Here is a 24,130-nt window from a genome sequence, read left to right as displayed (position 1 = left end):
ATCATTTTTGTGTGGGTTTATATGTGAGTCCTCAACTCTATTCTGTCGGTCTATGTGTTGGGGGGGGTTAATTGGTTAATTAATTAGTGAATTTTTCCCCAACCTAATTACAGTTTCCCCTTCCTCCCACTTCTCTTCCGAATCCATCCAGGAAACCTCCCCTACCCACTATCCACTCCTCCTTTCTCTTCAGAAAAAGTTAAGGTCTCCCATGTATATCAGCCAGCCATGGCATAGCAAGTTGCAGTAAGACTAGACTCTTCCTCTCATTTTAATCCTTGAGCAGAAAACCCAGTAAGAAGAAAGGATCCTCAAAGCAGGTAACACTGTCAGAGCTTGCTTCCTCTGTTAGGGGTCCCCAAAAAGACCAAGATTTACAAATGTAGCATATGTGCATGTCACTCCCATGCAAGTTCTCTGATTGTTGGTTCAGTCTCTCTGAATCGCTATGAGCCCAGGTTAGTTGATCTATTCTGTGGTTTTTCGTTTGGGGTTCTTGGCCCTTCTACCACCTATAATCCTTCCAACCCCTCTTCAACACAGTTCCCAAAGGTCTGCCTAATGTTTGCCTGTGGGTCTCTCCATCTGTTTCCATCAACTGCTGAGTGAAGTCCTGGTGACAGTCTATGAGTATTTCAGAATATCATTAGGAATCACTTCAACAATTTTTTTTCTCTTTTGACAGACATTTCGGTTATCACAAACTGGGGGAGGCCAGATCACCAAAACTGCCCCAGGTTTGTGAATAGAAAACCTCAGAGTAGCTAGGATTAAGAAAAAATTCTCATATAGCTGAGGGCTAGACTTTTTCTATCTGAGGTTATTTAAAATAAATTTCTATCTCACTGGTAAAATAAGGAAATTCACAAGGATACACACATGCTTTCTTTTTCTTTTCTCAGACAGGTTTTCTCTGTGTAGCTTTGTGCCTTTCCTGGAACTCACTTGGTAGTCCAGGCTGGCCTCGAACTCACAGATATCTGCCTGGCTCTGCCTCCTGAGTGCTGAGATTAAAGGCATGCACTACCTCTGCCTGGCAAGATGATTTTCCATTTTTTATTTATTTATTTTTATTTTTTTGAGACAGTGTTTCTCTGTGTAGCTTTGCACCTTTCTTGGAACTGACTTGGTAGCCCAGGCTGACCTCGAACTCACAGAGATCTGCTTGCCTCTGCCTCCTGAGTGCTGGGATTAAAGGCACAACCACCCTGACCCCACACATGCTTTCTGATAATAACTTTCTATTTACTTTAGCTTTAAAATGGTTTCTGACTCTTTCTGTCTCCACACAGCTACATATCTCACCACTACTGCATACAGCTACATATCTTTACATACATACATTTTTCACATGGCTACACATTTTTCTTGTTCCTCTCTCTCTCTCTCTCTCTCTCTCTCTCTCTTTTCTCAAGACAAAATTTCTCTGTGTAGCTTTGCACCTTTCCTGGATCTCGCTCTGTACAACAGGCTGTCTCTGCCTCCTGAGTGCTGGGATTAAAGGCGTGTGCCAAGACAGCCCAGCTCATATTTCTCTTTTACATACAGCTCCATTTTCCTTGCCTCCACATAGTTACAAATCTCCACACAGCCACAGCTAAACATCTTATTTACATAGCTCTGTCACCATACAGCATTTCACACAGTTCCTAGGCAAGGATCCTCTATAGAGCAGCAGCTCTTTCACACAGCTTTCTCTCTCACACCCACTAAACACCTTCTTTTACATTACTCACTCATGCTTTACTCACTCTTTCATACACTCACTCCTTCACACTTTTCTCATTATGACTCTTCTTCATCTCTTACTCACACACACACATACACTTCACTGACCTTCTCCAGCTGCTCTCTCATAGCTCTCCATAGCCCTTTCTCTCCACACCTCCACTGCTGCCCCAAGCCAAACTCTGGACAACCATAAGTTACCTTTTCAGGGCCTTACCTATTTTCAAAACACGAGCTAAGTCACGTAGTTTCTCTCAGGCTAGTAATGTCACATTGACTTATGCACGTAGCTCAAAGTTGGTGAGAGATCCCAGATAGTAAACAATTGGCTGAACCTTGAGCACAGTCAGAGTACGTGCAAAAAGAGAGCTACTGCAAGGGGCCAGATCTCAATGTAAACAGCCTGGCCTTGATTTAGCAATATACAACACCTGGGAATTAGTCTCTGTGTGATTTCTACAGGGGCCATTTTTTAGTCTATTTTGAATTTGTTCTGAAGTCCAACATTAGCTGTCTTTGAGACTGAGACTATCGTTACTTTCCTATGTCAGTAGAAGAATACTCTGGTATTATTCCTATACATTAGAATTATACACCTTAAACAGAAATCAACTTCCTGACCATCCACAACTATAAGTATGCCCAAAGAGGAGTGTATTCCCCAGATAAACACCCAAGCAGTTGGAAAACACCCATATCAGTTCTTAGGGAAGCAATGTAGTGGCACATGAGAGAAATTGCAGACAGAAAACAACTGGTTTCCACAGGCAGTGACCCAATGGCCTTGCCGGGTAGGGCTCCCCATCAGATGGGTATGGTGGTTTGACCTGTTAATCACTAGTTGTCACTGCTGTACATTCTCACAAACCCCTGCAGTTGGTTCTATCCTAGATCTCTTGGTTTTTATGTGAATACTATATTATTTTTATTGTTTTAGCTCTATAGTATAACATGAAATATGGGATGGTGGATATTTCTTGCTCTTTATTGTTCAGGGATTTTTTTTTTTTGCTACAGTGAATCTTTTGTATTTCCACATGAATTTACAATTATTTAGAAGTTTTTGCTGGGATTTTGATGGTGATTACATTGAATCTGTTAGTTGCTTTTATTTAAGATGGCCATTTTCATAATATTAACCCTGACCGTCTATAACCATGAAATGCCTATCAGGTTCTGGTTCTTCTTTAATTGACTTTTCCAGTTTTCTAAAGTTTCACTGTAGACTTTGCTTATGTGTGGGTGTACTATATGATACTGTATATACATGTATGTGTGTTTTGGCCAGATCGCAATGATACCCAAAAGACCACCAGAGACTGAATCCCATGTGTAAAAGCAAAGAACCTTTATTTTCAAGCTCAAGGGGTTGGTCTCTCTGTCTGTCTGCAGCAGAGGTGAGTGTAGAAAGCCCTGCGCCAGGGAGGCATAGAGTTTTCATCATAGTAGTGCTTACAGTCAGGGGGTTTCCAGGCTACAGTAGCCTGACTGGCTGACATTTGTATAGGGGTATGTGTAAAACAAAAATAGGTGTGTGCTAAACTCAGGGACATCTGGCCACCTTATCTAATGATTTGGAATGTTTGGAAGGTTAGGTACTTCTCCTTAGATAGAGGCCCACCCTGGGTGGGGTCAGGTTATGGCTTTTTCTGGGTCTGGGTGTTGTCTGCCAGTAACCCTGTCAGAAGAGCTATGTCTGGGTCTCTAAGCCTGTCATGAAAGCTGTGTGGTCAAGCTGTTTTGGAGCCCATCCACATTTTCTGCTTCACAAGTACCAATTATAGGAGTCAATCATGAATCCTACCAGTGCAGGGGGCCAGGGGTATTGGAACCTAAGAACTATTAGCTAACAGATTTTTGCAGGGCAGTGACATCTGTATCTATTGCCATTCTTAAGGCCCTATACTTCTCATTTATGAGTAATATCTCCTTGGTTCTGCACAAAAAAAAGTTCAAATGTCTTATCCTATTGCAGAACCATTTCAGTTAATAAATTTATCAATTGATAATTCTGAAGCTATTTTTCTGGTATGTCAATGGGCATTATAGTTGGCTGTCTTGCCTCTATGCCAGGGAGTTTCTTTTTGACCCAGCATTTCAGCCTTATTCTGGACAGGGAATTTGGGATGATGTAGTCTCTTCTGGAACTTCTTCAAGCTGGCATTGGGGCATTGTTGTTAGGGCACCCCACCCCCAAATAAAAGGCTGAAAGATTGGTCAAAAGCTGGGCAATGGGGCATTTGTCAAAAGCATGTAGCTATCTTACCCAGATGTAAAGAATAGGAACAATCCCTTGGCTGGGCAGGTCCATTTCAGCTATTAGTGAGTACAGAGCTCATAGTCCTCGAGAGCAGTGTAGTCAGTAACTGAAGCTCAAGTGGAAATCCATTGATACAAATTGAAACTAGGAACAGAAGTTAAAATTTATGAACTTGTTTGGAACCCTTAGGATCACATCTTTGATAACTGGGAAGAGCAGGGATTCCAAGACCAGGAGAGAGAAAAAAATACCATCTTTAGGAATAAGCTGTAATTTCCAGCCTCTGTGAAGTGGATCAAAATTTTATGACTCTTTTAATTCTCTGAGTCATACACAAACTATCTTACAAAATGACATAAAACATTTAGACATATTAATATCACCAATCTGTTCAAAATCCATATCATAGATAAAACAGGTGACAGGTATCTGTAAAACAGCAGAAGTGTACTCATATCTTTGAGTCCCAACAAGAACTACAGATTTGGGATAAAAACATGTGCATTTTCCTTCTGTTCTGAGAACCAGGTATAAATTAGACATAGATTTTTGGCTGATGAGAAGCACTTCTAAGTTTATATTTAGATATATTTAGACGAAAACTAAAATATATCTAAAATGTTGAGCTTGTGACCGAATAGTAAGTAGTTATTCCTCTACAAGCTTATCAGAACTCTATTAAATGATAAGCTCTGAACTGTTATATCATATAATGGGAGGGCAATCAGAAACATTATAATCTAAATCTGTTATTTATCTCTTTACAACTTGCATTTATATCTTAAATCTTTTTCTGAGATCATAAAAGCTTATAAGCTTTCATATTCTCATATATTTCTTAGACGCATATTTAAACCTTTAGGACTTATTTAAACTTGTATATTTTAGAATATTTTCTTTAAAATGAGCTAAAATGCTGGCTATAGCCTTGTGAAAGTATCTGGTTGTCTGATGCTGCCAAGCTGACAAAGTTATAGCTAATCTAGCTGTTAGTATTATCAGAGATCTGAGAAGGATAAATTATATCTGAGTGAATGCTAAGGAGCTTTGGATTCTATAAATACAGGAACCAGTCCATACTCAGGTCTCCATAGCATTAGAGGGCACAAGTATCAGAATAGCGTCATCTTCTTTGGCGATCAGGCCCATACGGCAGATTTTTTTCCTTTGAAGAGGGACGTGGGCAGACTGATCTTACATTGTCCAGCCAAAAAAGGCTGCAATGAATTTTCTGATGTCCTCCTCTTTGTCCACAGTCTGGGTTTGGTCCAGGTGGCAGGCTTTGCATTGAGGCATCCTCTCTTGTGGTCAGTGTAGCCATAATCCAGGCAGAGAAATTGTGATGCCCCATATGTAAACTTCTTTGGAGACCTTTCGTCACTGATAGAATCTGGAAGTCTGTCTGATATAATAAGCTTTTAGATCAACATTTTAAATGCCATATTCTGCAAAACTCTGAAGTATGAGTTCTGTCCAAGTATATCTGATTAGAAAAACTTTGTTCCTAGTTATTTGTTTTAAGCTCAACCCTGAAAACATATGGAAGGAACTGAGTAAAGCTTATCCCTGTAATTAATTACATCAGTACTTAGCATGACAACAATTAAAGAACTTGATTCTTTATGACTGACTATTTACCTATGTTCTCTAACAGTCTACAATAAGTGGCCTTAAAAAACAATGATTTTAGCCGGGCGGTGGTGGCGCACGCCTTTAATCCCAGCACTTGGGAGGCAGAGGCAGGCGGATCTCTGTGAGTTTGAGGCCAGCCTGGTCTTCAAAGCAAGTTCCAGGAAAGGCGCAAAGCTACACAGAGAAACCCTGTCTTGAAAAAACCAAAAAAAAAAAAAAAAAAAAAAACAATGATTTTAAATTGAACCTCTTCTAGTATCAAATACAGGTTGAGTAAAGAAACCAAAATAATATATCATTATAAAACATTTATATGACTCAGTTTATCCAAATAGCTTAAGCTTAACAAATTTAGCAAAGACAAGGGAGCTAGACAACATTCTTAAGCCTGAATAGACCTTGAGTAAGGAGAAACATTCTCTAAGTGACTGTTTCTCAACTTTCTCAATGCTATTACATAACTGTAGTTTTGCCGTTGTTGAATCTGAATGCAAACACCTGACATGCAGGTGGATCTTGGTTTCCCCTGTAAAAAGGATTTTTTAACAACCAAAGGGTCAAGACTCATGGAGTAGAAAGTGTTCTAAGCCCTTTGCCTAGGTCATTGTCTTGCTGCATCACAAGAAATGAACATCCCAGTTTTTGGTTAGTATTTGGTGCTTATTGCTGGGACCCTAATTTTTAGCCTTTTAAGTCAAAATATTAACAATATAGAGCATTTTATAGACTTAAAATGTCCTATAGCCTTATAAATTTAAATATTTTAAAACTTCTTCTTAAAAAGCTTAAAAAGTGTCTAATGTCTTTCTGCTATACCAACAATAACTCTCTTTTTTACTTTAAGAGGGAAAAAATATAGCATAACCACAATCTGTATAAAGTAAAACTAAGCTCCAGAGTGCAAACAATTCCAAAGTTCAATAACTGGGATTTATTCACAATCCTTTTGTTTCTTTTACTTAGAGGCTTGGATCATTTCTTGGGCCTTATGCTTAGCAGCGTATACATTGCCTACCTTCTAAATCTCAGCCTGCTGATTTCATTGTCAGTGTTGCTTCTGGTGACCATCACCTGGATGACTCCTGAATTACAAAGTTTAGCTGCCAGAGCAAGGTACATTCTTGTGTATAAAAGCATTGAGGTCTAGCTTTAATATTTATCAAATACCTTATTTATTAAACACATGTATCCATCTATTTAAATTGGCTAGAAGCTTGCTGTTGAACACTTGGCAAAGACAGTAAGTACTTAAGTGTAAATATCTAAGTTAGCTTTTATTTTCTGAATATATCTTTATAACCTTAGTAAAAGATGGTTGCCAGCCACGTGGCTGCCTATATCATGATCAGGTTACCAGCCAGGATGGAGGAAAGCCATGTGGTTGCTGTTGGAAACATGTTTTTTCTAAACAATGATTGCATGCACTCATTCATACATACTCAGAGTTAGATCTGAGTTACATACATATACATACAGTTAAAGCTAGCATATATTTTTTTCACATAAACAGTTTGTAGTGAAGAGTCGTCAGCTATTTTTCAAATGAAAACCAACCATAATTAACTTTTAAATTCAGTATTTGCAGGTATAGGACACCACAACAAACGCATTTCACATTCCTTCCAACCTTCTACAACCTTCCATGTAAGAAACCATAACAAACATAGTTCACACCATACCCCCTCTGACTTTCTTACCCTCCCATGTACCCTCAGTCTATTCAGACATTTACTTCATACAAATTTCTCTCTTCATTTTTAAACATTGAAACTCTTACCAAAGTCTTTTTTGTGATTTCTGTCAGTAGACTAGAGTTTATTGTAAAGCTGCGATATTTTAAACAAGAACAGAAATACATACATTTACCATAACAAGAATAACTAAATTTGCATCAACATTGTATCAACATGAAGCATTTAGGGGTTTTGTTTGTTTGTTTGTGGTTTTTGGTTGTTTTTTTTTTTTTTTTGAGATAGGGTTTCTCAGTGTAGTTTTGGTGCTTGTCCTGGAGCTTACTCTGTAGACCAGGCTGGCCTCATACTCACAGAGATCCACCTGGTTCTACCTCCTGATTGGTGGGATTTTAGGTGTGCCCCACTGCTGCCTCGTTAGCAATAGCTATTTTTTAAAACCAATAATGATTTATAACCAACCCTTCTAAGTGATGACAAATATTTATAATCTATTGAATCTGAATGATCAAAGCAGCCCTGGCTACAGCATCATAACATAGCCACCACAGCTTAACAAACATAGACAGTGATGCACCACTCTGACCTACGAGCCAGTCCTCTCTCAGGATTGGTGGACATCCCCCAGGGCCTGTCATGTGAGCCCCACCCATTAGCAAGGGAGAGGAAGGGAATAGTACTTAGCATGGGGACAAAAGATTTTGCCAGCCCCAGATTCTCAAGTGTGCTAGAACAGCAGACTAGGAGTGACTCCATGACCCTGCTGGGCCCCTGGACCCGTCGACCATTCCTGGGCTGTGACCCTAGAGGGGCAGTTCTCCACCAGCCCCAACACAGCTCAGGCATGCTCTCCAAGTTTCAGGCCATACTGGGCTGCAGAGTGAGTTCCAGGATAGCCAGATTTATACAGAGAAATCCTGTCTCAAAAAGCAAGCAAACAAACAAACCAAAAAAGTCCCCATAGTCTATGAAAGTCTCAAACATATCTAAAAGCTCAGTTTCTTTTGAGACTCGTTGGGCTCTCTTAACTATAAGTTGCTACAAAATCAAAACTTATAAGCAGATTGCACACTTCCCACATACAAAGCCACAGGATATATATTACTGTTCAAAAAGGGAGGAAAGGGAGAGTTGTGAGGAAATACTGGACCAAAACAAGAATGAAAAACAGCTAGGAAACTCTAAACTCCACATCTCCATGTCTGATGTCAAAGCGCCCTTCAGATATTCAACTCCTTTCAGTTTTGTTGGGCTGGTTCTCTCTTGGGGTGGTTCCGTTCCCTGTCTGACATTCTCGTTAGCAGTTATCCCATGGCTCTGGCATCTCCAACATTTTGAGGTCTCTAAGGCAATCCAGGCTTCACCATCACAGCTTCACACAACAGCCACTCTAGGCCTCCATGCAGGGACACCCCTGACACACACCTGGCATTAGTGGTTTTCCTTAGCCATGAAGGGAGATTCCATAACTGGTTTCTTTTGCCCTTGATTCTAAAGCTGCCAAGTTTTACTGCTTGCTGGGTCTGGAACATAGCCCCCTAATTCAATTACATCTTCACCAAATTTGTTTTTGATGATTTCCTTTACTATATAAGCTTGCCTATGTTGCAGTTTATTCTGTAGACCAGGTTGGCATTGAACTCAGACATCCACTTGCTTCTTTCTCTTAGTGCTGGAATTGAAGGCGTGTACTACCTTGCCTGGACCTAACCTCTTAGTTCCTTTTCATTGGTTCAAACCTTAGCTGAGTGTAGCTGAAGTTTTCCTGTGTCCACCTAGCTTCTGCAGCCACTCAGACCCAAGTAAACACACAGAGAATAATATTATTTATAAACTGTATGGCTGTGGCAGGCTTCTTGCTCTCTAGTTTTTAATCCCTAAATTAACCCATTTTTATTCATCTATACATGGCCATGTGGCTTGTGGCTAACCAGTAACTTTACATCTTGCTGCCTCTGTGTCTGGCTGGTGACTCATGACCCAGCCTTCTTGTTCCCAGAATTCTCTTCTCTCTTTGCCTACACTTCCTGCCTGGCTACTAGCCAATCAGTACTGTATTTATTAACCAATCAGAAAAAACTTTCACAGCATACAGAGCTCTAGCCACAGCACTTCCACTTTCCTTTTTTTTGAAAGGAAGGTTTAAGCTTTAACATAGTAAAATTACATATATCAAAACAATTATCAAGCAAGAATTACGGTTACAATATCTAGTCTATAAGATCTAGTCTATTTGTATTTGGCAAAATTAAAGAAGGTTCCTATCATTCCTATACAGGTTGATTATAAATGTGATCTCTTTCTAAAGAACAAAATTGGGTAGTGTAAATATGATAGGTTGAAAGTGTAGATTAATAAACCTACTTTTAAAGAGCAACAACTTGTTTAGAAATATTTTGGATTTTAGTTTATTGATACAAGTTTAAACTTAATTTTGTTATACTATATATATATACATATATATATATATATATATTTCTATTCTTGTTTGGAGTATTATGTTTATGTAACTCATTTAGATTGTAATGGATAATTAAGAAATACAAAGTGATAATTGGCCTTATATGATAGTCAAATTTATACTCACATTGAGTTTTCTAGGTATACATAGATATAATTTAATTACATAGGTAATCTTCAAACACTTGAAATACCTACAGAATATGGCTTTTAAAATGTTTTAAAAATTTAGACTTAGCCGGGCAGTGGTGGCACATGCTTTTAATCCCAGCACTCGGGAGTTAGAGCCAGGCGGATCTCTGTGAGTTTGAAGCCAGCTGAGGCTACCAAGTGAGTTCTAGGAAAGGCACAAAGCTAAACAGAGAAACCCTGTCTCAAAAAAAAATTTAGACTTTCTGGACAGTGAGACATGTCTGATCCTGGCAGCACTGATTTATTTTAGAGAGGAGAATGGGCATCAAAGACACTCTATATGGAGTTTATTTTCTTCTTGACAAAAATACCCATTTGGGCAAGAAACTGTTCTTTCCTGTGGTGCTTGACAAAATGTTGTATCCACTGGACATGCAGGACCCATAGGAAGGTGACCACTGAACTTTGCTTGGCAAAATGGTCCTTCGGGTTCCTGCTTCTCAGAGGAAACTGCCAGACATTCTACAGGACACAGAGAGAAGTGATTGAGATACTCTAGGCCTGTAGTCAATTTGAATGCACCAACAATACTGAGAAACATTAGGTGACTGTCCAGGCTGCCAGCTGTCTCTGTCTACTCTTGCAAAACTCCCGAAAGTTGCTTGCATCCTTCTCCCATTTCTCAGGTATTATTATTTTCCTTCTCAGGTCTATGACGGGATGGAAGACTTGACAGTTACAGTCACAATCTTCTATCTTAGCTAGAACATATTAAGTATTAGATTCAGGTTCTTCAGGATAGGAATGATCTTTTGGAATGATCTCTGTAACATGCCATTTACCTATGTTCCAGACTTCTCTGGATTTTAGTATGTGTCTCTTGTTTGATATTGTTCCTGTTGGTGGTAGTTTCATCTTGTCTAGGTCATTATCTCTTATTCCTCTTGGACAATATGTGATAATCATTCCTAATGTATATAGTTTTGTATTAGGTTACAACTTTCTGATTTAGATAAAAGGGGGAGGTGTAGTGGGCAGCTGTTCCAGCTTTGACATGGAAGTACTACCCCCATTGAGGCTTCCTGTAATTATCACACCTATAAGGTGGAGCCAAGACAGGGGCCCTTAAGACCTGAGATCCAGATGTGCTGGCTCTCTTGGTTCCTGGATTCTGGACTCTAGAAGTAGACCAAGCAGAGTTCTCCAGAGAACAGTGCTGGACTGCAATACACCTTTTCCAGGCTCGGTAACCTAACCCTTTACTTGTAAGTTACCCCACAAAATAAACCTCCCTTTTAGCTATGTAGAGTTGCCTTAATACTTCCACCAGTAGCTGAGGGGGCAGTGGTCTTGCCCTGAGGTTACCACTTCCTTTATTCTATTTAGCATCAGGTTTTTCTTTAAATGAATTCCTAGTGCTTCCTCAAACTGTATATTTTGTAGATTTTCTTACTCGGCTTGCTCCTTTTCATTATAGATCTTTGTAACACTAGTCAAAAATAACAAAGTTAGGGCGGTGGTGGCGCACGCCTTTAATCCCAGCACTCGGGAGGCAGAGGCAGGCGGATCTCTGTGAGTTCGAGGCCAGCCTGGGCTACCAAGTGAGTTCCAGGAAAGGCACAAAGCTACACAAGAGAAACCCTGTCTCAAAAAAACCAAAAAAAAAAAAAAAAAAAAATTATTAGCCGGGCGGTGGTGGCGCACGCCTTTAATCCCAGCACTCGGGAGGCAGAGGCAGGCGGATCTCTGTGAGTTCGAGGCCAGCCTGGGCTACCAAGTGAGTTCCAGGAAAGGCGCAAAGCTACACAAGAGAAACCCTGTCTCGAAAAACCAAAAAAAAATAAATAAATAAATAAATAAATAAATAAAAATAACAAAGTTAGCACAATCAATGGTAGGTAGTTTTGAAATGTCCTCTGACAAAGCTGTTCATCCTAACTCTTCAATTTAACCTAACAGATTTTTTTCTGATAAGGCCAGAAAATATCTACATTCTTGACCAAAATACCACAAGAATAGACTCTAGGACGTATATTAATATTCTCCTCTGAGACATCATGATCTGGGACCTCACTGTTGAAATCACCCTTTGCACCATGGTCTTCTATGCTTCTATTAGTATGGCCCATTAAACTTCACTTAAAGCCTTTGACTTCTTTTATAACTCAAAGAGCCAAGTCTACATTCTTCAAAGGGAAAAAAAAAGAAAAATACATGCTCTTACCAATCACAGCAGTACCCCAGTCCCTGGTACCAACTTCTGTCTTAGTTAGGGTTTTATTGCTGTGAATAAGTGCCATGACCCTAGCAACTCTTATACAGGAAAACATTTATTGGGGCTGACTTATAGTTCAGAAGTTTAGTCATTTATCATCATGATAATAAGCATGGCTACACACAGGCAGACACAGTGCTGGAATAGGAGCTGAGAATTCTATATCTGGATCAGCAGGCAGCAGGAAGAGAAAGGGCCACTAGGTGTGGCTTGAGCATCTGAACCCTCAAAGCCTACCCTCAGGGACACTATTTTACTACACTATACCTATTTGAAGAAGTCCACACTTCCTAATAATGGAACTCCCTGTGAGCCTGTAGGTGCCTTTTTCAATCAGACCACCACGATGCCATATACACGGTTTTAAATAAATAATTCAAATATTATTATTGTGTTAATTATTTTGTATATATGTGTGCAGGTGTGTCTGAATGTGCATGCACATGATCTTTGTGTGCCTTTGCAGGCACTGAGTAACAATGTGAAGTCATAGGACAATATTTCGTTTGTTCTCTCTTTCTCCTAGGTATTCTCAAGATTTCCCATTAAGACTATTTAGCCATCATTCTGGAAAGAGGGAGAGAGGGAGAGAGACAGAAACAGAAAGACCTAGACCAAGTGGAATATCTTATTTTTATATACAAATTATGCATATTTGTTGAGCACACTGTGATATAGCATATTTGTGCAATGGATTGCTATCTTATCAGTGTTGTTATTATATCTTCTGAATCAGTCATCACTTTGTTTTCATTAACTTCAGTGTTCTTCGCAATTATGGTGGCTGGTGTAGGAAGCTGAAAGCTATCTCTTTAAATACAAGTAGAGAACAGAGAGTGTAGAGGACAAGCAGTAAGCAGAGAGAGAAAACAGGAACTCACACAAGTCTTTTAATGGCAAAGGACACTTCCTCCAGCAAGGCTACACTACCCAAACCACACTAAACAGAGCCACCACCTGGGATTCAGGTGTTCAAATACCAGAATCTCTAGGGAAATTTTCTCATTCAAACCATTATCCCTGCTTTCATGTTTGCCAAGCCATTTCCACAGTTCTCATATGCTCCAGGACAGTACTATGACCCTTGCTGCTCCATTAATCAAATTGACTGCTAAAAGTCCTAGGGCTGGACAAATAACATCTGGCCCTAGTTTGTCTTGTTGCAAGACAGAAATATACACTGCATACTTGGGTGAGATAAACTGAATAGGACAAATTTAATGTTTAAAAAAAGTTTTTAAAGGGTTTCATTATATAGTCCTTGCTGACCAGGAACTCACTGTGTAGAGCAAGCTATACTTTAAATCACAGAAAGCTTCCTCTGCCTCCTCTTGGGAAAAAAAGCATGTACTACCACACCCATCTCTATTTTTATCATCTCTATTATTTAGCATTTATGTTCTCTGTAAATTACTGCCTGGGATTTAAAATCTTCCAGAAGCTCACTAGTACAGCATATGGTGTTTTGGTCACATTCTCTCTAGTCATTCAGTGCTCAGTACTAATCTCACCACATTTGCCTATGAGTGAACCCAGACAAGTACTTTGTCTGCTTGGGACAGTCCATGATACCCCATTGTTAGCTTTGGTACTTTACGAACCTAGTTTCCATGCTAGTCTAAAGCCTTTAAACATAATCACAGATAATTTAATAATTTTTGTTCTTCCTCCATTGTTTTGTAATCTCTGATATTCATAGTGACATCTATTACCACCTTCATTTGCTTCGTTCCTGAGGTAATAACTGAACTTTTTGTTTGTGCTCCAACAGCTGATGTTCATGGGCTCCCCATACTACAATAACCAAGTGCATCCCATGGCTCCTATGAGGGAGAGAGTCATTTGCTCTGGGTTATGAAGCTGTGTCTCAAAGAGGGATGGTTAGTGTATCACTTAGTTCCCTCATTTCCACAGCACTGTGACCATATCCATACTGCATCACCTGGCAGGCTTTAGGGAAGCCTTTCATTCCATTTCTAGATGTCTAGAATTCCTCTCCTTTAAAGGATGGTAGTAAACAACTTTAATCCCATCACTTCAAAGGCAGAGGCAGATGGATATCAGAGTTAAAGTTCAGCCTGTTCTACATAGAAAATTCCATAACAACCAGAGCTATATAGTAACTCCTGTCTCAAAAGAGCAACAACCAAAGCAGCAGAGGCAGCAGCAGCAGGGGCTGCACCAACAAAAACAAATCTTCCCCTACAAAAGTAATTCTGATGCAGAATTTTTACTCATTACTTGAGTTTCCTATAATGGGCCACTATTAAGGCCCCTGGATTTATAATAAATAATACATTTTCCATATATGTATATACACAGTTGTATCTGAGTAGAACCTTTTATCTTTTCTAACTTACTTTCTCCTTCACTGATTCATTGTATCATGTACAAGGAAAGGAAAAGTATATATTCAGAAAAAGGGAAGTCTAATAAAGTCCAAAAAAGTAACAACAGTCACTACTTTGGGGAAACCCAGTTTCCTTTGCAAGTGGATGTAGATGCAGATAGATTCTTGGTGAGATGAGGGAGACACTTTCCACTTCCCCTTCTAAGCACTAGGACTCCATGAGGCTTGGACCTGTGCAGGCTGGTGGATACATTAACCACAGTTCAGGTTATGCCTCTTGCTCAGGAATGGGTGGTCAACACAAAAGACAATCACTGGTATTTTTGTAGACATTTTGTCTCATACTGTTTGTTTGCACATTTTTTGTATTACCGGTCTTTCCTTGTCTATTTTGCTACAATTTTTTTTGTCTTTTATGGTGTACATGTTTCTTGTGCCTTTTTTCATTGTCATTTTATTTTGCTTGTCTGTCTGAAAGAGAGAAAAGAGAAGAAATGGCACACTGCAGGTGAAGTGAGGAGGATCTGAGATGAATTGGAAGACAAGAATGTGTGATCAGAATATACTGTAAGAAAACAATTTTTTCAATAAAAAAGAACAGAGCAGTGGCTGAGTTGTTAAGAATAGTGACTTCTCTTCCAGAGGACCTAGGGTCACTTTACAGCAACCACATGGAAGCTCACAACTGTCTCTAATTCAAGTCAAGACATCTCACATCACCTAAAGCCTCTAAGGGCATCAGTCATGTACCTCATGTGACAACAAACATACGTGAAATAACAAAATAAACTTTAATGAGCAAGAGACCCAGAAAATATTATCTGGAAAGAAATTCCTTTTGATCAAATGTGAAGACACTGAGTCAGGCTATCAAAATGTCCTCTAGGAAAGAGACAATTGAACTCTAAGCTCAGGATCCTTAAATCCCAAACAACAGAGAAAAGCAAGCCCTGAATTTGAAAGAGAGCAGGAGGTACATGGGAGGTCATGGAAGGAGGATATGTAAAATGATACAGTTCCATTATAATCTCAATAAAGAAAAAAAGGGGGAATAAGTAAATACCTAACTATACTTTGGAAACCTTTGGTCACTATAAAAACAGTGACACCTAGCATCTAACAAAACTGGCTGACATTGCATTAGAGTGTTGTTAAGATTGAAAACAAGCTTAGTAAGTTTGAAAAAGGATGGAGTCCATGAAAAACTACAGCAGGATTCTTTACCGTATTTATATCAAAGCAAAAACATAATGCAGAATTGCTAGAGGAGAAGTTCAGTTCATGATTCTCTGTAAAGAAACAGGAAGAGTATCCCAAGTCTGCTTTTACAGTCAGGTCAAATTAATTGAGGTATTGAAGAGATATATGAATGTAGATGGGCCCCAAAACAGCTTGACCACACAGCTGCCATAACAGCCTTAGAGGTCCAGACACATCTTCTATGACAGTTTTCCTGGCAGACAACAGCAAGACCCAGGAAAAGCCATAACCTGACCCCACCCAGAGAAGACCTCCATCTAACTCAAAATACCCGACATTCCAAATATTCCAACCATTAGATAAGGTGGCCAGATGTCCCTGAGCCTAGTACACACCTATTTCTGTTTTACAGATACCCCTAGACAAATGGTAGCCAATCAGGGTCCTGAACCCTGGAAATACCCCCACCTCAACCTCTGCTATGAGAAAAACTCTACCCTGACTGAGCTCAGCGCTCTTTGCTCTCACAGCTGCATTGGACAGACAGACAGACCAAGCTCAATGCTTGAAAATAAAGGTTCTTTGCTTTTACATATGGGATTCAGTCTCCATGGTGGTCTAATGGAGGTTCTGGATATCTGCGCATAACAGGGAATTCTATTAAGCTGAAGGATTTCACATTCATAAGTGGATTTACAAGCATATGGACAAATACAAAGTTTATGTTTGACTGCAAAACTGGTTTAACTGACATGTATGACATTTATCATTTACTACTTGTTAGGGTTTATGTTTTCTGTATAAGCAGTTTTTCTCTTTGATAACACTTTATATTGTGAGTTAAATGAAATAATCTTTTAAGCGTAAACGCTTATAAGAGGGACTATCTTTTTAGAAAAATTGTTTTACAGTCTGATAATCTTCGCTACATTCACCTTCCCTCCTTCTGACACTCCAGAAGCTACGTGTTACAGAGCTCACTTCTTAAAATAATTTGATAGCCCAAAATAAATTGGATTTGAATTTTCAACTTTGCAGTTTCACAGTAAACCAGGTTTGTAGAGTATTAACCACAGGTTTTTTCTTTTCAGAGCACTTCAGTATGTAGGGTTATAATAATGTTGTTTCCCAAAAATATTATCTCTTTTCATACCCCAATATGGTCTGGAACTCAGCACCTCAGCTTCAGCTCTGAGTAGTTTTTTCATGCATTTCCTAGGTGTGCTGCCATGCCTGCTGCTCCTGCTTACTTATAATATCATACTGCATATTTGTTTTACAAAACAAATGTTTACATGGTACTCAGTATATCCAATAATTGCTTCCTTATTAAATAAAGTAGAAATAGTTTGTTCTTCCAAATTCCCCAAAGGTTTTTAATTAGCCGGTTGAGGTATTTTCCGTAACAAAAAAATGTCCAAACAAGGACAATTGTTTCTTGTCCTTAAACATGTCTGTGTAACTTTGTCATGAGTCCTCCCACAATCTTTCCCTTTTTTTATTTTGTATGTTTATGTTCGAATTTCTTTAAACTGGTAAACAAAAACATAAAATGTACATTACTAGTAAGTAATGACAATGAGAAATTTTAGGAGAATAGAAAACAATGGAAAAAAACTCTGAATTCAGCTTGGAATGTGGGAATTTCAGCCAAGAACTCATAGAAATCAATATTATAAGAAGATGGGAATTCTAGCTAAACTGACTTAGGATTCTTGTGGAAGCCTCCTAAGCATTAAAGCCAAGCATTCATGTTACTATAGTATTTAGGTTAAAACCCTAGCCCTGGCAGCCCCTACTAGCTAGACTAGGCCACCAGTCCCTAAAAATCTCATTTAAGAGACAAGTAACACTTAAAACAGGGAAAGATTTGTTCAGTTTGGTCACATGGGAAGAAGAACAAATAAAAGAATTTAGTTACCCTTCCCTCCTGTCTTCAGGGTCCTGACATGAGGTTTAGTTTTAAACAGAGAGGAAGAAGTACACAGAATTCAGAAGTTCTGATCAAGGTGTGTTCTCCTTCATCACTGAGCCATCATCTTCTGGCCCAGGACTGTCCTGCAAGGCATTCCAATAAGATGTCTGAACTGTGAAATATATTATTGGGAAACAAGTTTTCCCTCCAGCTAGTACCAGGGCTGCATTGTTTCTCTTACTCCAGCACAGGATTCTTTTTTTTTTTTTTTTTTGGTTTTTCGAGACAGGGTTTCTCTGTGTAGCTTTGAGCCTTTCCTGGAACTCACTTTGGAGACCAGGCTGGCCTCGAACTCACAGGGATCCTCCTGGCTCTGCCTCCTGAGTGCTGGGATTAAAGGTGTGCGCCACCACCGCCCGGCTAGCACAGGATTCTTAGGGAGGTTTAACTTATTTAAAATTAAATAATTTTAAATAAGATAGTCATGTATATTTTCAGGCCCTCTATTCTCCTAATAGTATGAAACAATATATGACCCAAATCCAGGCATAGAGAATAAGCAGAAGGACCTGATAGTTGAACTGGGGATGGAGGAGGATGAGGAAGTAACAAGGATGGGGATTCCTGATATTTATTCACAGAGCACTTATTAATAGTATATTTTCATAAAGAAATATATGTGTCAGCCTTGAAGACTGTTCAAGAAACACATAAAACATACATTGGCAGTATATTTTTCAAATAGAGTGTAAAGGGATGTAATAACATCAGAGTACTTAGGCACTATTTCATGTCAGTTATAATTCTGAAATAGAAAATATGTGTTATGTTTTATAAATAAAACATATTCACATTTTTTGTTTGTTTTTTTCTCTGTGTTTTTTTGATGACTGTCCTGGATCTTGCTCTGTAGACCAGGCTGGCACCAAACTCACAGAGATCCACTTAGTTCTGCCTCCAGAATGCTAGGATTAAAGGTGTGTGCCACCACCGCCTGGCCATATTCACAATTTTTAAGTCAACAGTTTCTGTTGGGGTATAAACACAATACTCCTTGCCTACAGGAGCCCAATTCTTCACCTTCCTACTTGGATAAACAGTGTTTTACCTATTCTCTTTGTTTACTAATGACCAATGGAACAAGTCCTATCCACCTCATGACTTTTTGTTTCCTAATAAAACTCTATTGAAACACAGCCACAACTATCCATTCATCTACTGTCTAAAGCTGCCTTTATGCTATATTGGCACAGTCCAATCAATTGTGGCCAGAGAGTAGGACCTCCAACAAAGTCAGAATTAAATGTTCTCTGGCGTTCATACTATGCATTGTGCAATCTTGAGATAAAGCTTTAGTATGCTATCTAGAATACCATCAAACTTTGAAAAGAGGTGTGGAATATTTGTGTATATAAACAGTTGTGGTCACCAGGCAGACTCTGAGGAAGCACGACGTGCAAGAGGAGAGGTAACAGCCACGAGCCCTGTGGCAGGATGTAGATGAATAGAAATGGGTTCATTAAAGTTATAAGAACTAGTTAGGAATAAGCCTAAGCTATAGGCTGAGCTCTCATAATTAAAACAACAACAACAAAAAAAAAAAACAGGTGTACTGGTCTCTTCGCAAAGATTATTCTTTCCACAACTTTCCAGTATTCTGTATGCTTTTGGCTTCCCTTTGTGTTCATATAGCAAAGAAGATATTTATATCAAGAGTGATTGGACAGAGGATAGACAGACAAAAAGAAAAGATATAACAATGATAAGTGGGAATAAAAGTTGCGGCATAAAATACATATTTCCTGGGGTACAGAGCAGACTTGGGTTATACCAGCAATAGTTACAATAAAAAGTGAGGAGTTACAATAAAAAGTGGCCCACTGTGCAGGAGCTCCAAGTGCTCCAAGTGGTGAAAGGTTCCTACTTATGTGTTGATGACTTTTCCATTTCTATTGTTACAAGAGTCACTGTTCCCACGGCAAATGGGTGGCCAGAGGGTTGTGACTTGAAAGATTGGAGAAGATAAAGGAAAGGGAGGAGAGGGGAAATATACACTGAGCTCTTCTTTTAGACCTCAGACTAGAACTGCAGGACTTCCTGTGGAGCCCTCTCTGCACTTTATTGGGTTCCTAGCCTTTTACAAGAAAAGAAAATTAATCACCAGCTCAGTAATACTTAAAAACACAGCATTCTTATTTGCTTTCATTTCCTTTTTTTTTTTTTGAGTCTGCAAATACCCCATATATTTGATCCATGTTACATAACAATATGGAACAACAAATCTAGTACATATGTTCTATTTTTTTCTGCAAATTGAGACCTGGTGACTGCTTGATTGCTTTCAATTTCAGAGAGGAAAAAGAAAAGAACTGAGTAATTTGACTCAAAAGATGCACATTTTTATTCTTAAACTGTAAATTCAACCTGAGAAACATTTCAGTAATTTACAACTTTCACTTATTTTAGTGTACTCCTATTAGTATTTTGAATAAAAGTTTAACTATAATGTTGCTGTTGGCTACTTATTTCTGTGAACAATGCTGCTTTTAATCTGAAATACTTTACAGTTGTTAAGCAATGTAGCACCTCTACTAGCTGTCAAGTTAGAGAACTGGCTTCTGGCCTCTGTGATTCCATATATATATGGTTTTTCATTATATTGTCTAATTTTTTTTTCAGAACTGAATGACCAAACCAGAGCCTTACCCTTGCTAGGCAAGCCTCTACCACTGAGCCAAGTCCTAACCCCGTTTTTTGTTTTTTTGTTTTTATTTTTGAGACTGCATTTACGCTGTAGCTTTGGAGACTGTCCTAGAACTCACTCAGTAGACCTGCCTGGCTCAGTCTCCTGAGGGGAAATAGAATGTGGCTGGTTGTAGCTAATGCCCAAGGAAGACCTGAACTCCAATGGAAGATTTTGTTAGCTTATAAATACCTTATGCTTATGCAGTTTACACATGCTGCCATCCTTAAATCTCTTTTAGGTCCTGACCCAGGTTACATTTCAAACAATTCAAACAGAAACAAGATAATGCAAGTCTGGCTAATTGGGAAAATGGGATAATCACACAGTAAAGATATTGCTACAATTATTTGTTTTATTTTATTTTATTTACCTAATTTTATTTATTCTACATATCAACCAGAGTTTCCCCACACTCATCTTCTACTATTCCCTCCCCTGACCTCTTTTCTACTTCCACTCCCCATCCACTCCTTAAAGCCTCCCATGGGAGTCAACAAAGCTTGGCATGTCAAGTTGAGGCAGGATCAAGTTCCTTCCTGCTATGTCAAGACTGAGCAGGATATCCCACCAGAGGCAATAGGTTCCAAAAAGTCAGCTCATGTGCCAGGAACAGATCCTGTACCCACTGCTAGGTGACCGACAAACAGAACAATCTACACAACTGTCACCCACATGCAGAGGCCGTAGTTCAGTCCCATACATGCTCTCCAGATTTAGCTCTAGAGCCTGTAAGCTCCCATGATCTTGGATCAGCTGTCTCTGTGTGTTTCCCATCATGATCTTGACCATGCTTATAGAATCCCTCCTTTCTTCACCTGGACTCCTGGAGCTTGGCCCAGTAATTGGTCTTGGACTTTCACATCTGCTTCCATCAGTCATTGGATGAAGGTTCTATGATAACAATTAGGGTACTCACCAATCTGACCACAGGAGAAGGCCAGTTCAGGCACCCTCTCCACCACTGCCAGGAGTCCTAGCTGGGGTCATTGTTGTGGACCTCCAGGAGCCTCCCTGATACCAGGTCTTTCCCCAATCCCATACTGGCTCTTGAGTTGGGGGCTAGCCTGGGCTACAGAGTGTATTCCAGGAAGGACTCCCAAAACTACACAGAGAAACCCTATCTCAAAAACAAACAAACAAAAAGATTTCTCCCTAGTTACTTCCCCTCTCTGCTGCTCCCCTAACTAGACCATCCTAACCCCTCATATTCCTACCTCCCATCGTCTGCCCTATGCACCTCCCTCCCCACGATTCCATTGTGTATATTATCCCATACACCATACACAATCCATTGTACATATTCTCCACATTTTATTATACAATGTGGTTTTTGATCATTTTAAGCATGTATGTGATATGTACTGGACATATCATTCCCTTCTTATCCTCCACCACAGTCACCACCCTTCTCAAAATACCCACTTCACTTTCATGTCTTTATGTTTTGTTTTAATTTGTGACCCACATGGAGTATCCTGGGACACTCATGTACATCATGTTGTCTTTAATGATTGCTTTGCTGATGGACATTTATATTGATTCTAGAAATTAGTCATTATGAATAGTCTTACAAGAAACAGCATTGTGAAAGTTCCATTGTGATGGATTGACCTAGGGTTTTTTTTTTTGAGTAAATATGCAGGAGTAGTGTAGCTGGATCACATATTAGAGTTTTTTTTAGATTTGGAGGAACCATGATGCAGATTTCAATAATGGCTGGACTATTTTACATTTCCATTAAAAATGTTTAAGCTTCTGCCTTACAACTGCATTAGCATTTGCTATTACCTGTTTTCTTAAAGTTTTCCATTCTGACAAAATTGAGATGAATTCTCAATGTAGTTTTAATTTTAATTTTTCTCAAGGGCTATTTTGATTGAACATTTTATGAATATGAATTATACATATTCTCATGTATATAGACTATTCTTTTTCTTTTTTTCTCGTTTTTCGAGACAGGGTTTCACTGTGTACCTTTGCGCCTTTCCTGGATCTCGCTCTGTAGACCAGGCTGGCCTTGAACTCACAAAGATCTGCCTGCCTCTGTTTCTCAAGTGCTGGAATTAAAAACGTGTCCTAGTCGTTAGAATCCGCATCATTGCCTTAGAACTGAAGAAGGCAAAAGTTGATGAATTCCCACTTTGATGCCACATGGTGTCAGAGGATAATGAGCAAATCTCTTCTGAAACTGTGGGGGCTGCTCGTATTTGTGCCAACAAACACATGGGAAAGAGTGGTGGCAAGGATGGCTTGCATATTTCAGTGAGACTCAACCCTTTCCATGTCACCCAAATCAACAAGATGTTGTCCTGTGCTGGGACTGACAAGCTCCAGACAGGTATGCATGGTCCCTTGGGAAGCATCAGGGCACAGTGGCCAGGGTTCACCTTGGCCAGGTCATCATGTCCATCTGCAGCAAGTTGCAGAATAAGGAAAATGTGATTGAGGCTCATTGTAGACCCAAATTCAAGTTCCCTGGCCACCAGCAGATCCACATCTCAAAGAAATGGGACTTCACCAGGTTTAATGCAGACAGATTTGAAGACAAGGTTGCTGAGAAGTGGCTCATTCCTGATGGCTGTGGGGTCAAATACATCCCCAGTTATGGTCCCTTAAAAAAATGGCAAGCCCTGCACTCCTGAGGACTTCTACAGTGCTCTCTTGGACCCAACCAAATCATGTTCAGTAATAAATCCCACACCCAGTATGCTTAAATAATTTTTTACATATTATAGATATTATTCTGTTAGCAGATGTTTGCTTAGCAAAAATTTACACCCATTCTGTAGACTGTCTCTTTACTCAGTGGTTTTCTTTGCTGTGGAAACCTTTGTAATTTCACCTAATCTCATTTGGAAATTCTTAGCATTATTAGTTGAGTTAGGGGAGGCTTCTTCAGATAATCTTTGTCCTGCTCCAAAGTCATGAAGTACTTATTTACTCTATTTTTCTTCTAACAGTTGCTTTAACAGAGCTTTGGGTGTTCGATTGCAACACTCTTTGATTTACTTGAAGTAGATTTTTTACAGAGACAGAGACAGTTTCAATTTCTTTTATTTTTTTTAACCGAGACAGGGTTTCTTTGTGTAGTTTTGTGCCTTTACTGGAATTCACTTTGTAGACCAGGCTGGCCTTGAACTCACAGAGATCTGCATGTCTCTGCCTCCCGAGTGTTGGGATTAAAGGTGTGTGCCACCACCTTTAATTTTATTTCTAAACATGGTTGTCCTTGGGGTGTCTATTTTTGTCATCCCTCTCAAAATCAAGGCACTAAGGATAAAGGAATTATACTCAAGTCCTATATTCTGTTATACTGGACTTTGGGTCTTTTGGTTTTGTTTTTTGAGACAGGGCTTCTCTATGCCACTCTGTCTATCCTGGAACTTGCTCTGTAGATCAAGCTGGCTTCAACTCAGGAATTTGAGGTATCTGTCTCCTGAGGGCTGTTTCTGTTTTGCTGCCAGTATAATGCTATTTATTTATTTATTTATGTACTTATTTGTTTATTTATTTATTTAATTTTACATACCTACCACAGTTCCCTCTTCTTCTCCTCTCCATGCTAGCCCCAACATCTCACCCTTTTTAATACAATTGTTGTATAACTTGAGATCTAGTATGAGGATATTTATAGCACTGTTCTTTGTGCTCAGGATTACTCTGGTTTTCCAGGATATTTTGTGTTCCTGTAGGAATTACAGGATTTATTTTTTACTTCTATGAAGAATATCATTGAAATTT

General features: G+C 39.2%; 1 long non-coding RNA gene and 1 pseudogene across 4 annotated transcripts in view; both read left to right on the top strand.

The window, feature by feature from the left end:
- The window catches only part of LOC107399731 (uncharacterized), a 186,050-nt gene that overhangs the window by 150,192 nt on the left and 11,728 nt on the right, over positions 1 to 24,130 (top strand). The gene's annotated exons all lie outside the window — the stretch shown is intronic.
- Positions 7,997 to 23,031, top strand: LOC102911881 (large ribosomal subunit protein uL16-like; annotated as a pseudogene).

This window comes from Peromyscus maniculatus, chromosome 1 (assembly GCF_049852395.1).
Source record: "Peromyscus maniculatus bairdii isolate BWxNUB_F1_BW_parent chromosome 1, HU_Pman_BW_mat_3.1, whole genome shotgun sequence".
Taxonomy (NCBI): Eukaryota; Metazoa; Chordata; class Mammalia; order Rodentia; family Cricetidae; genus Peromyscus; species Peromyscus maniculatus.
This window is presented reverse-complemented; position numbering and strand designations above follow the sequence as displayed.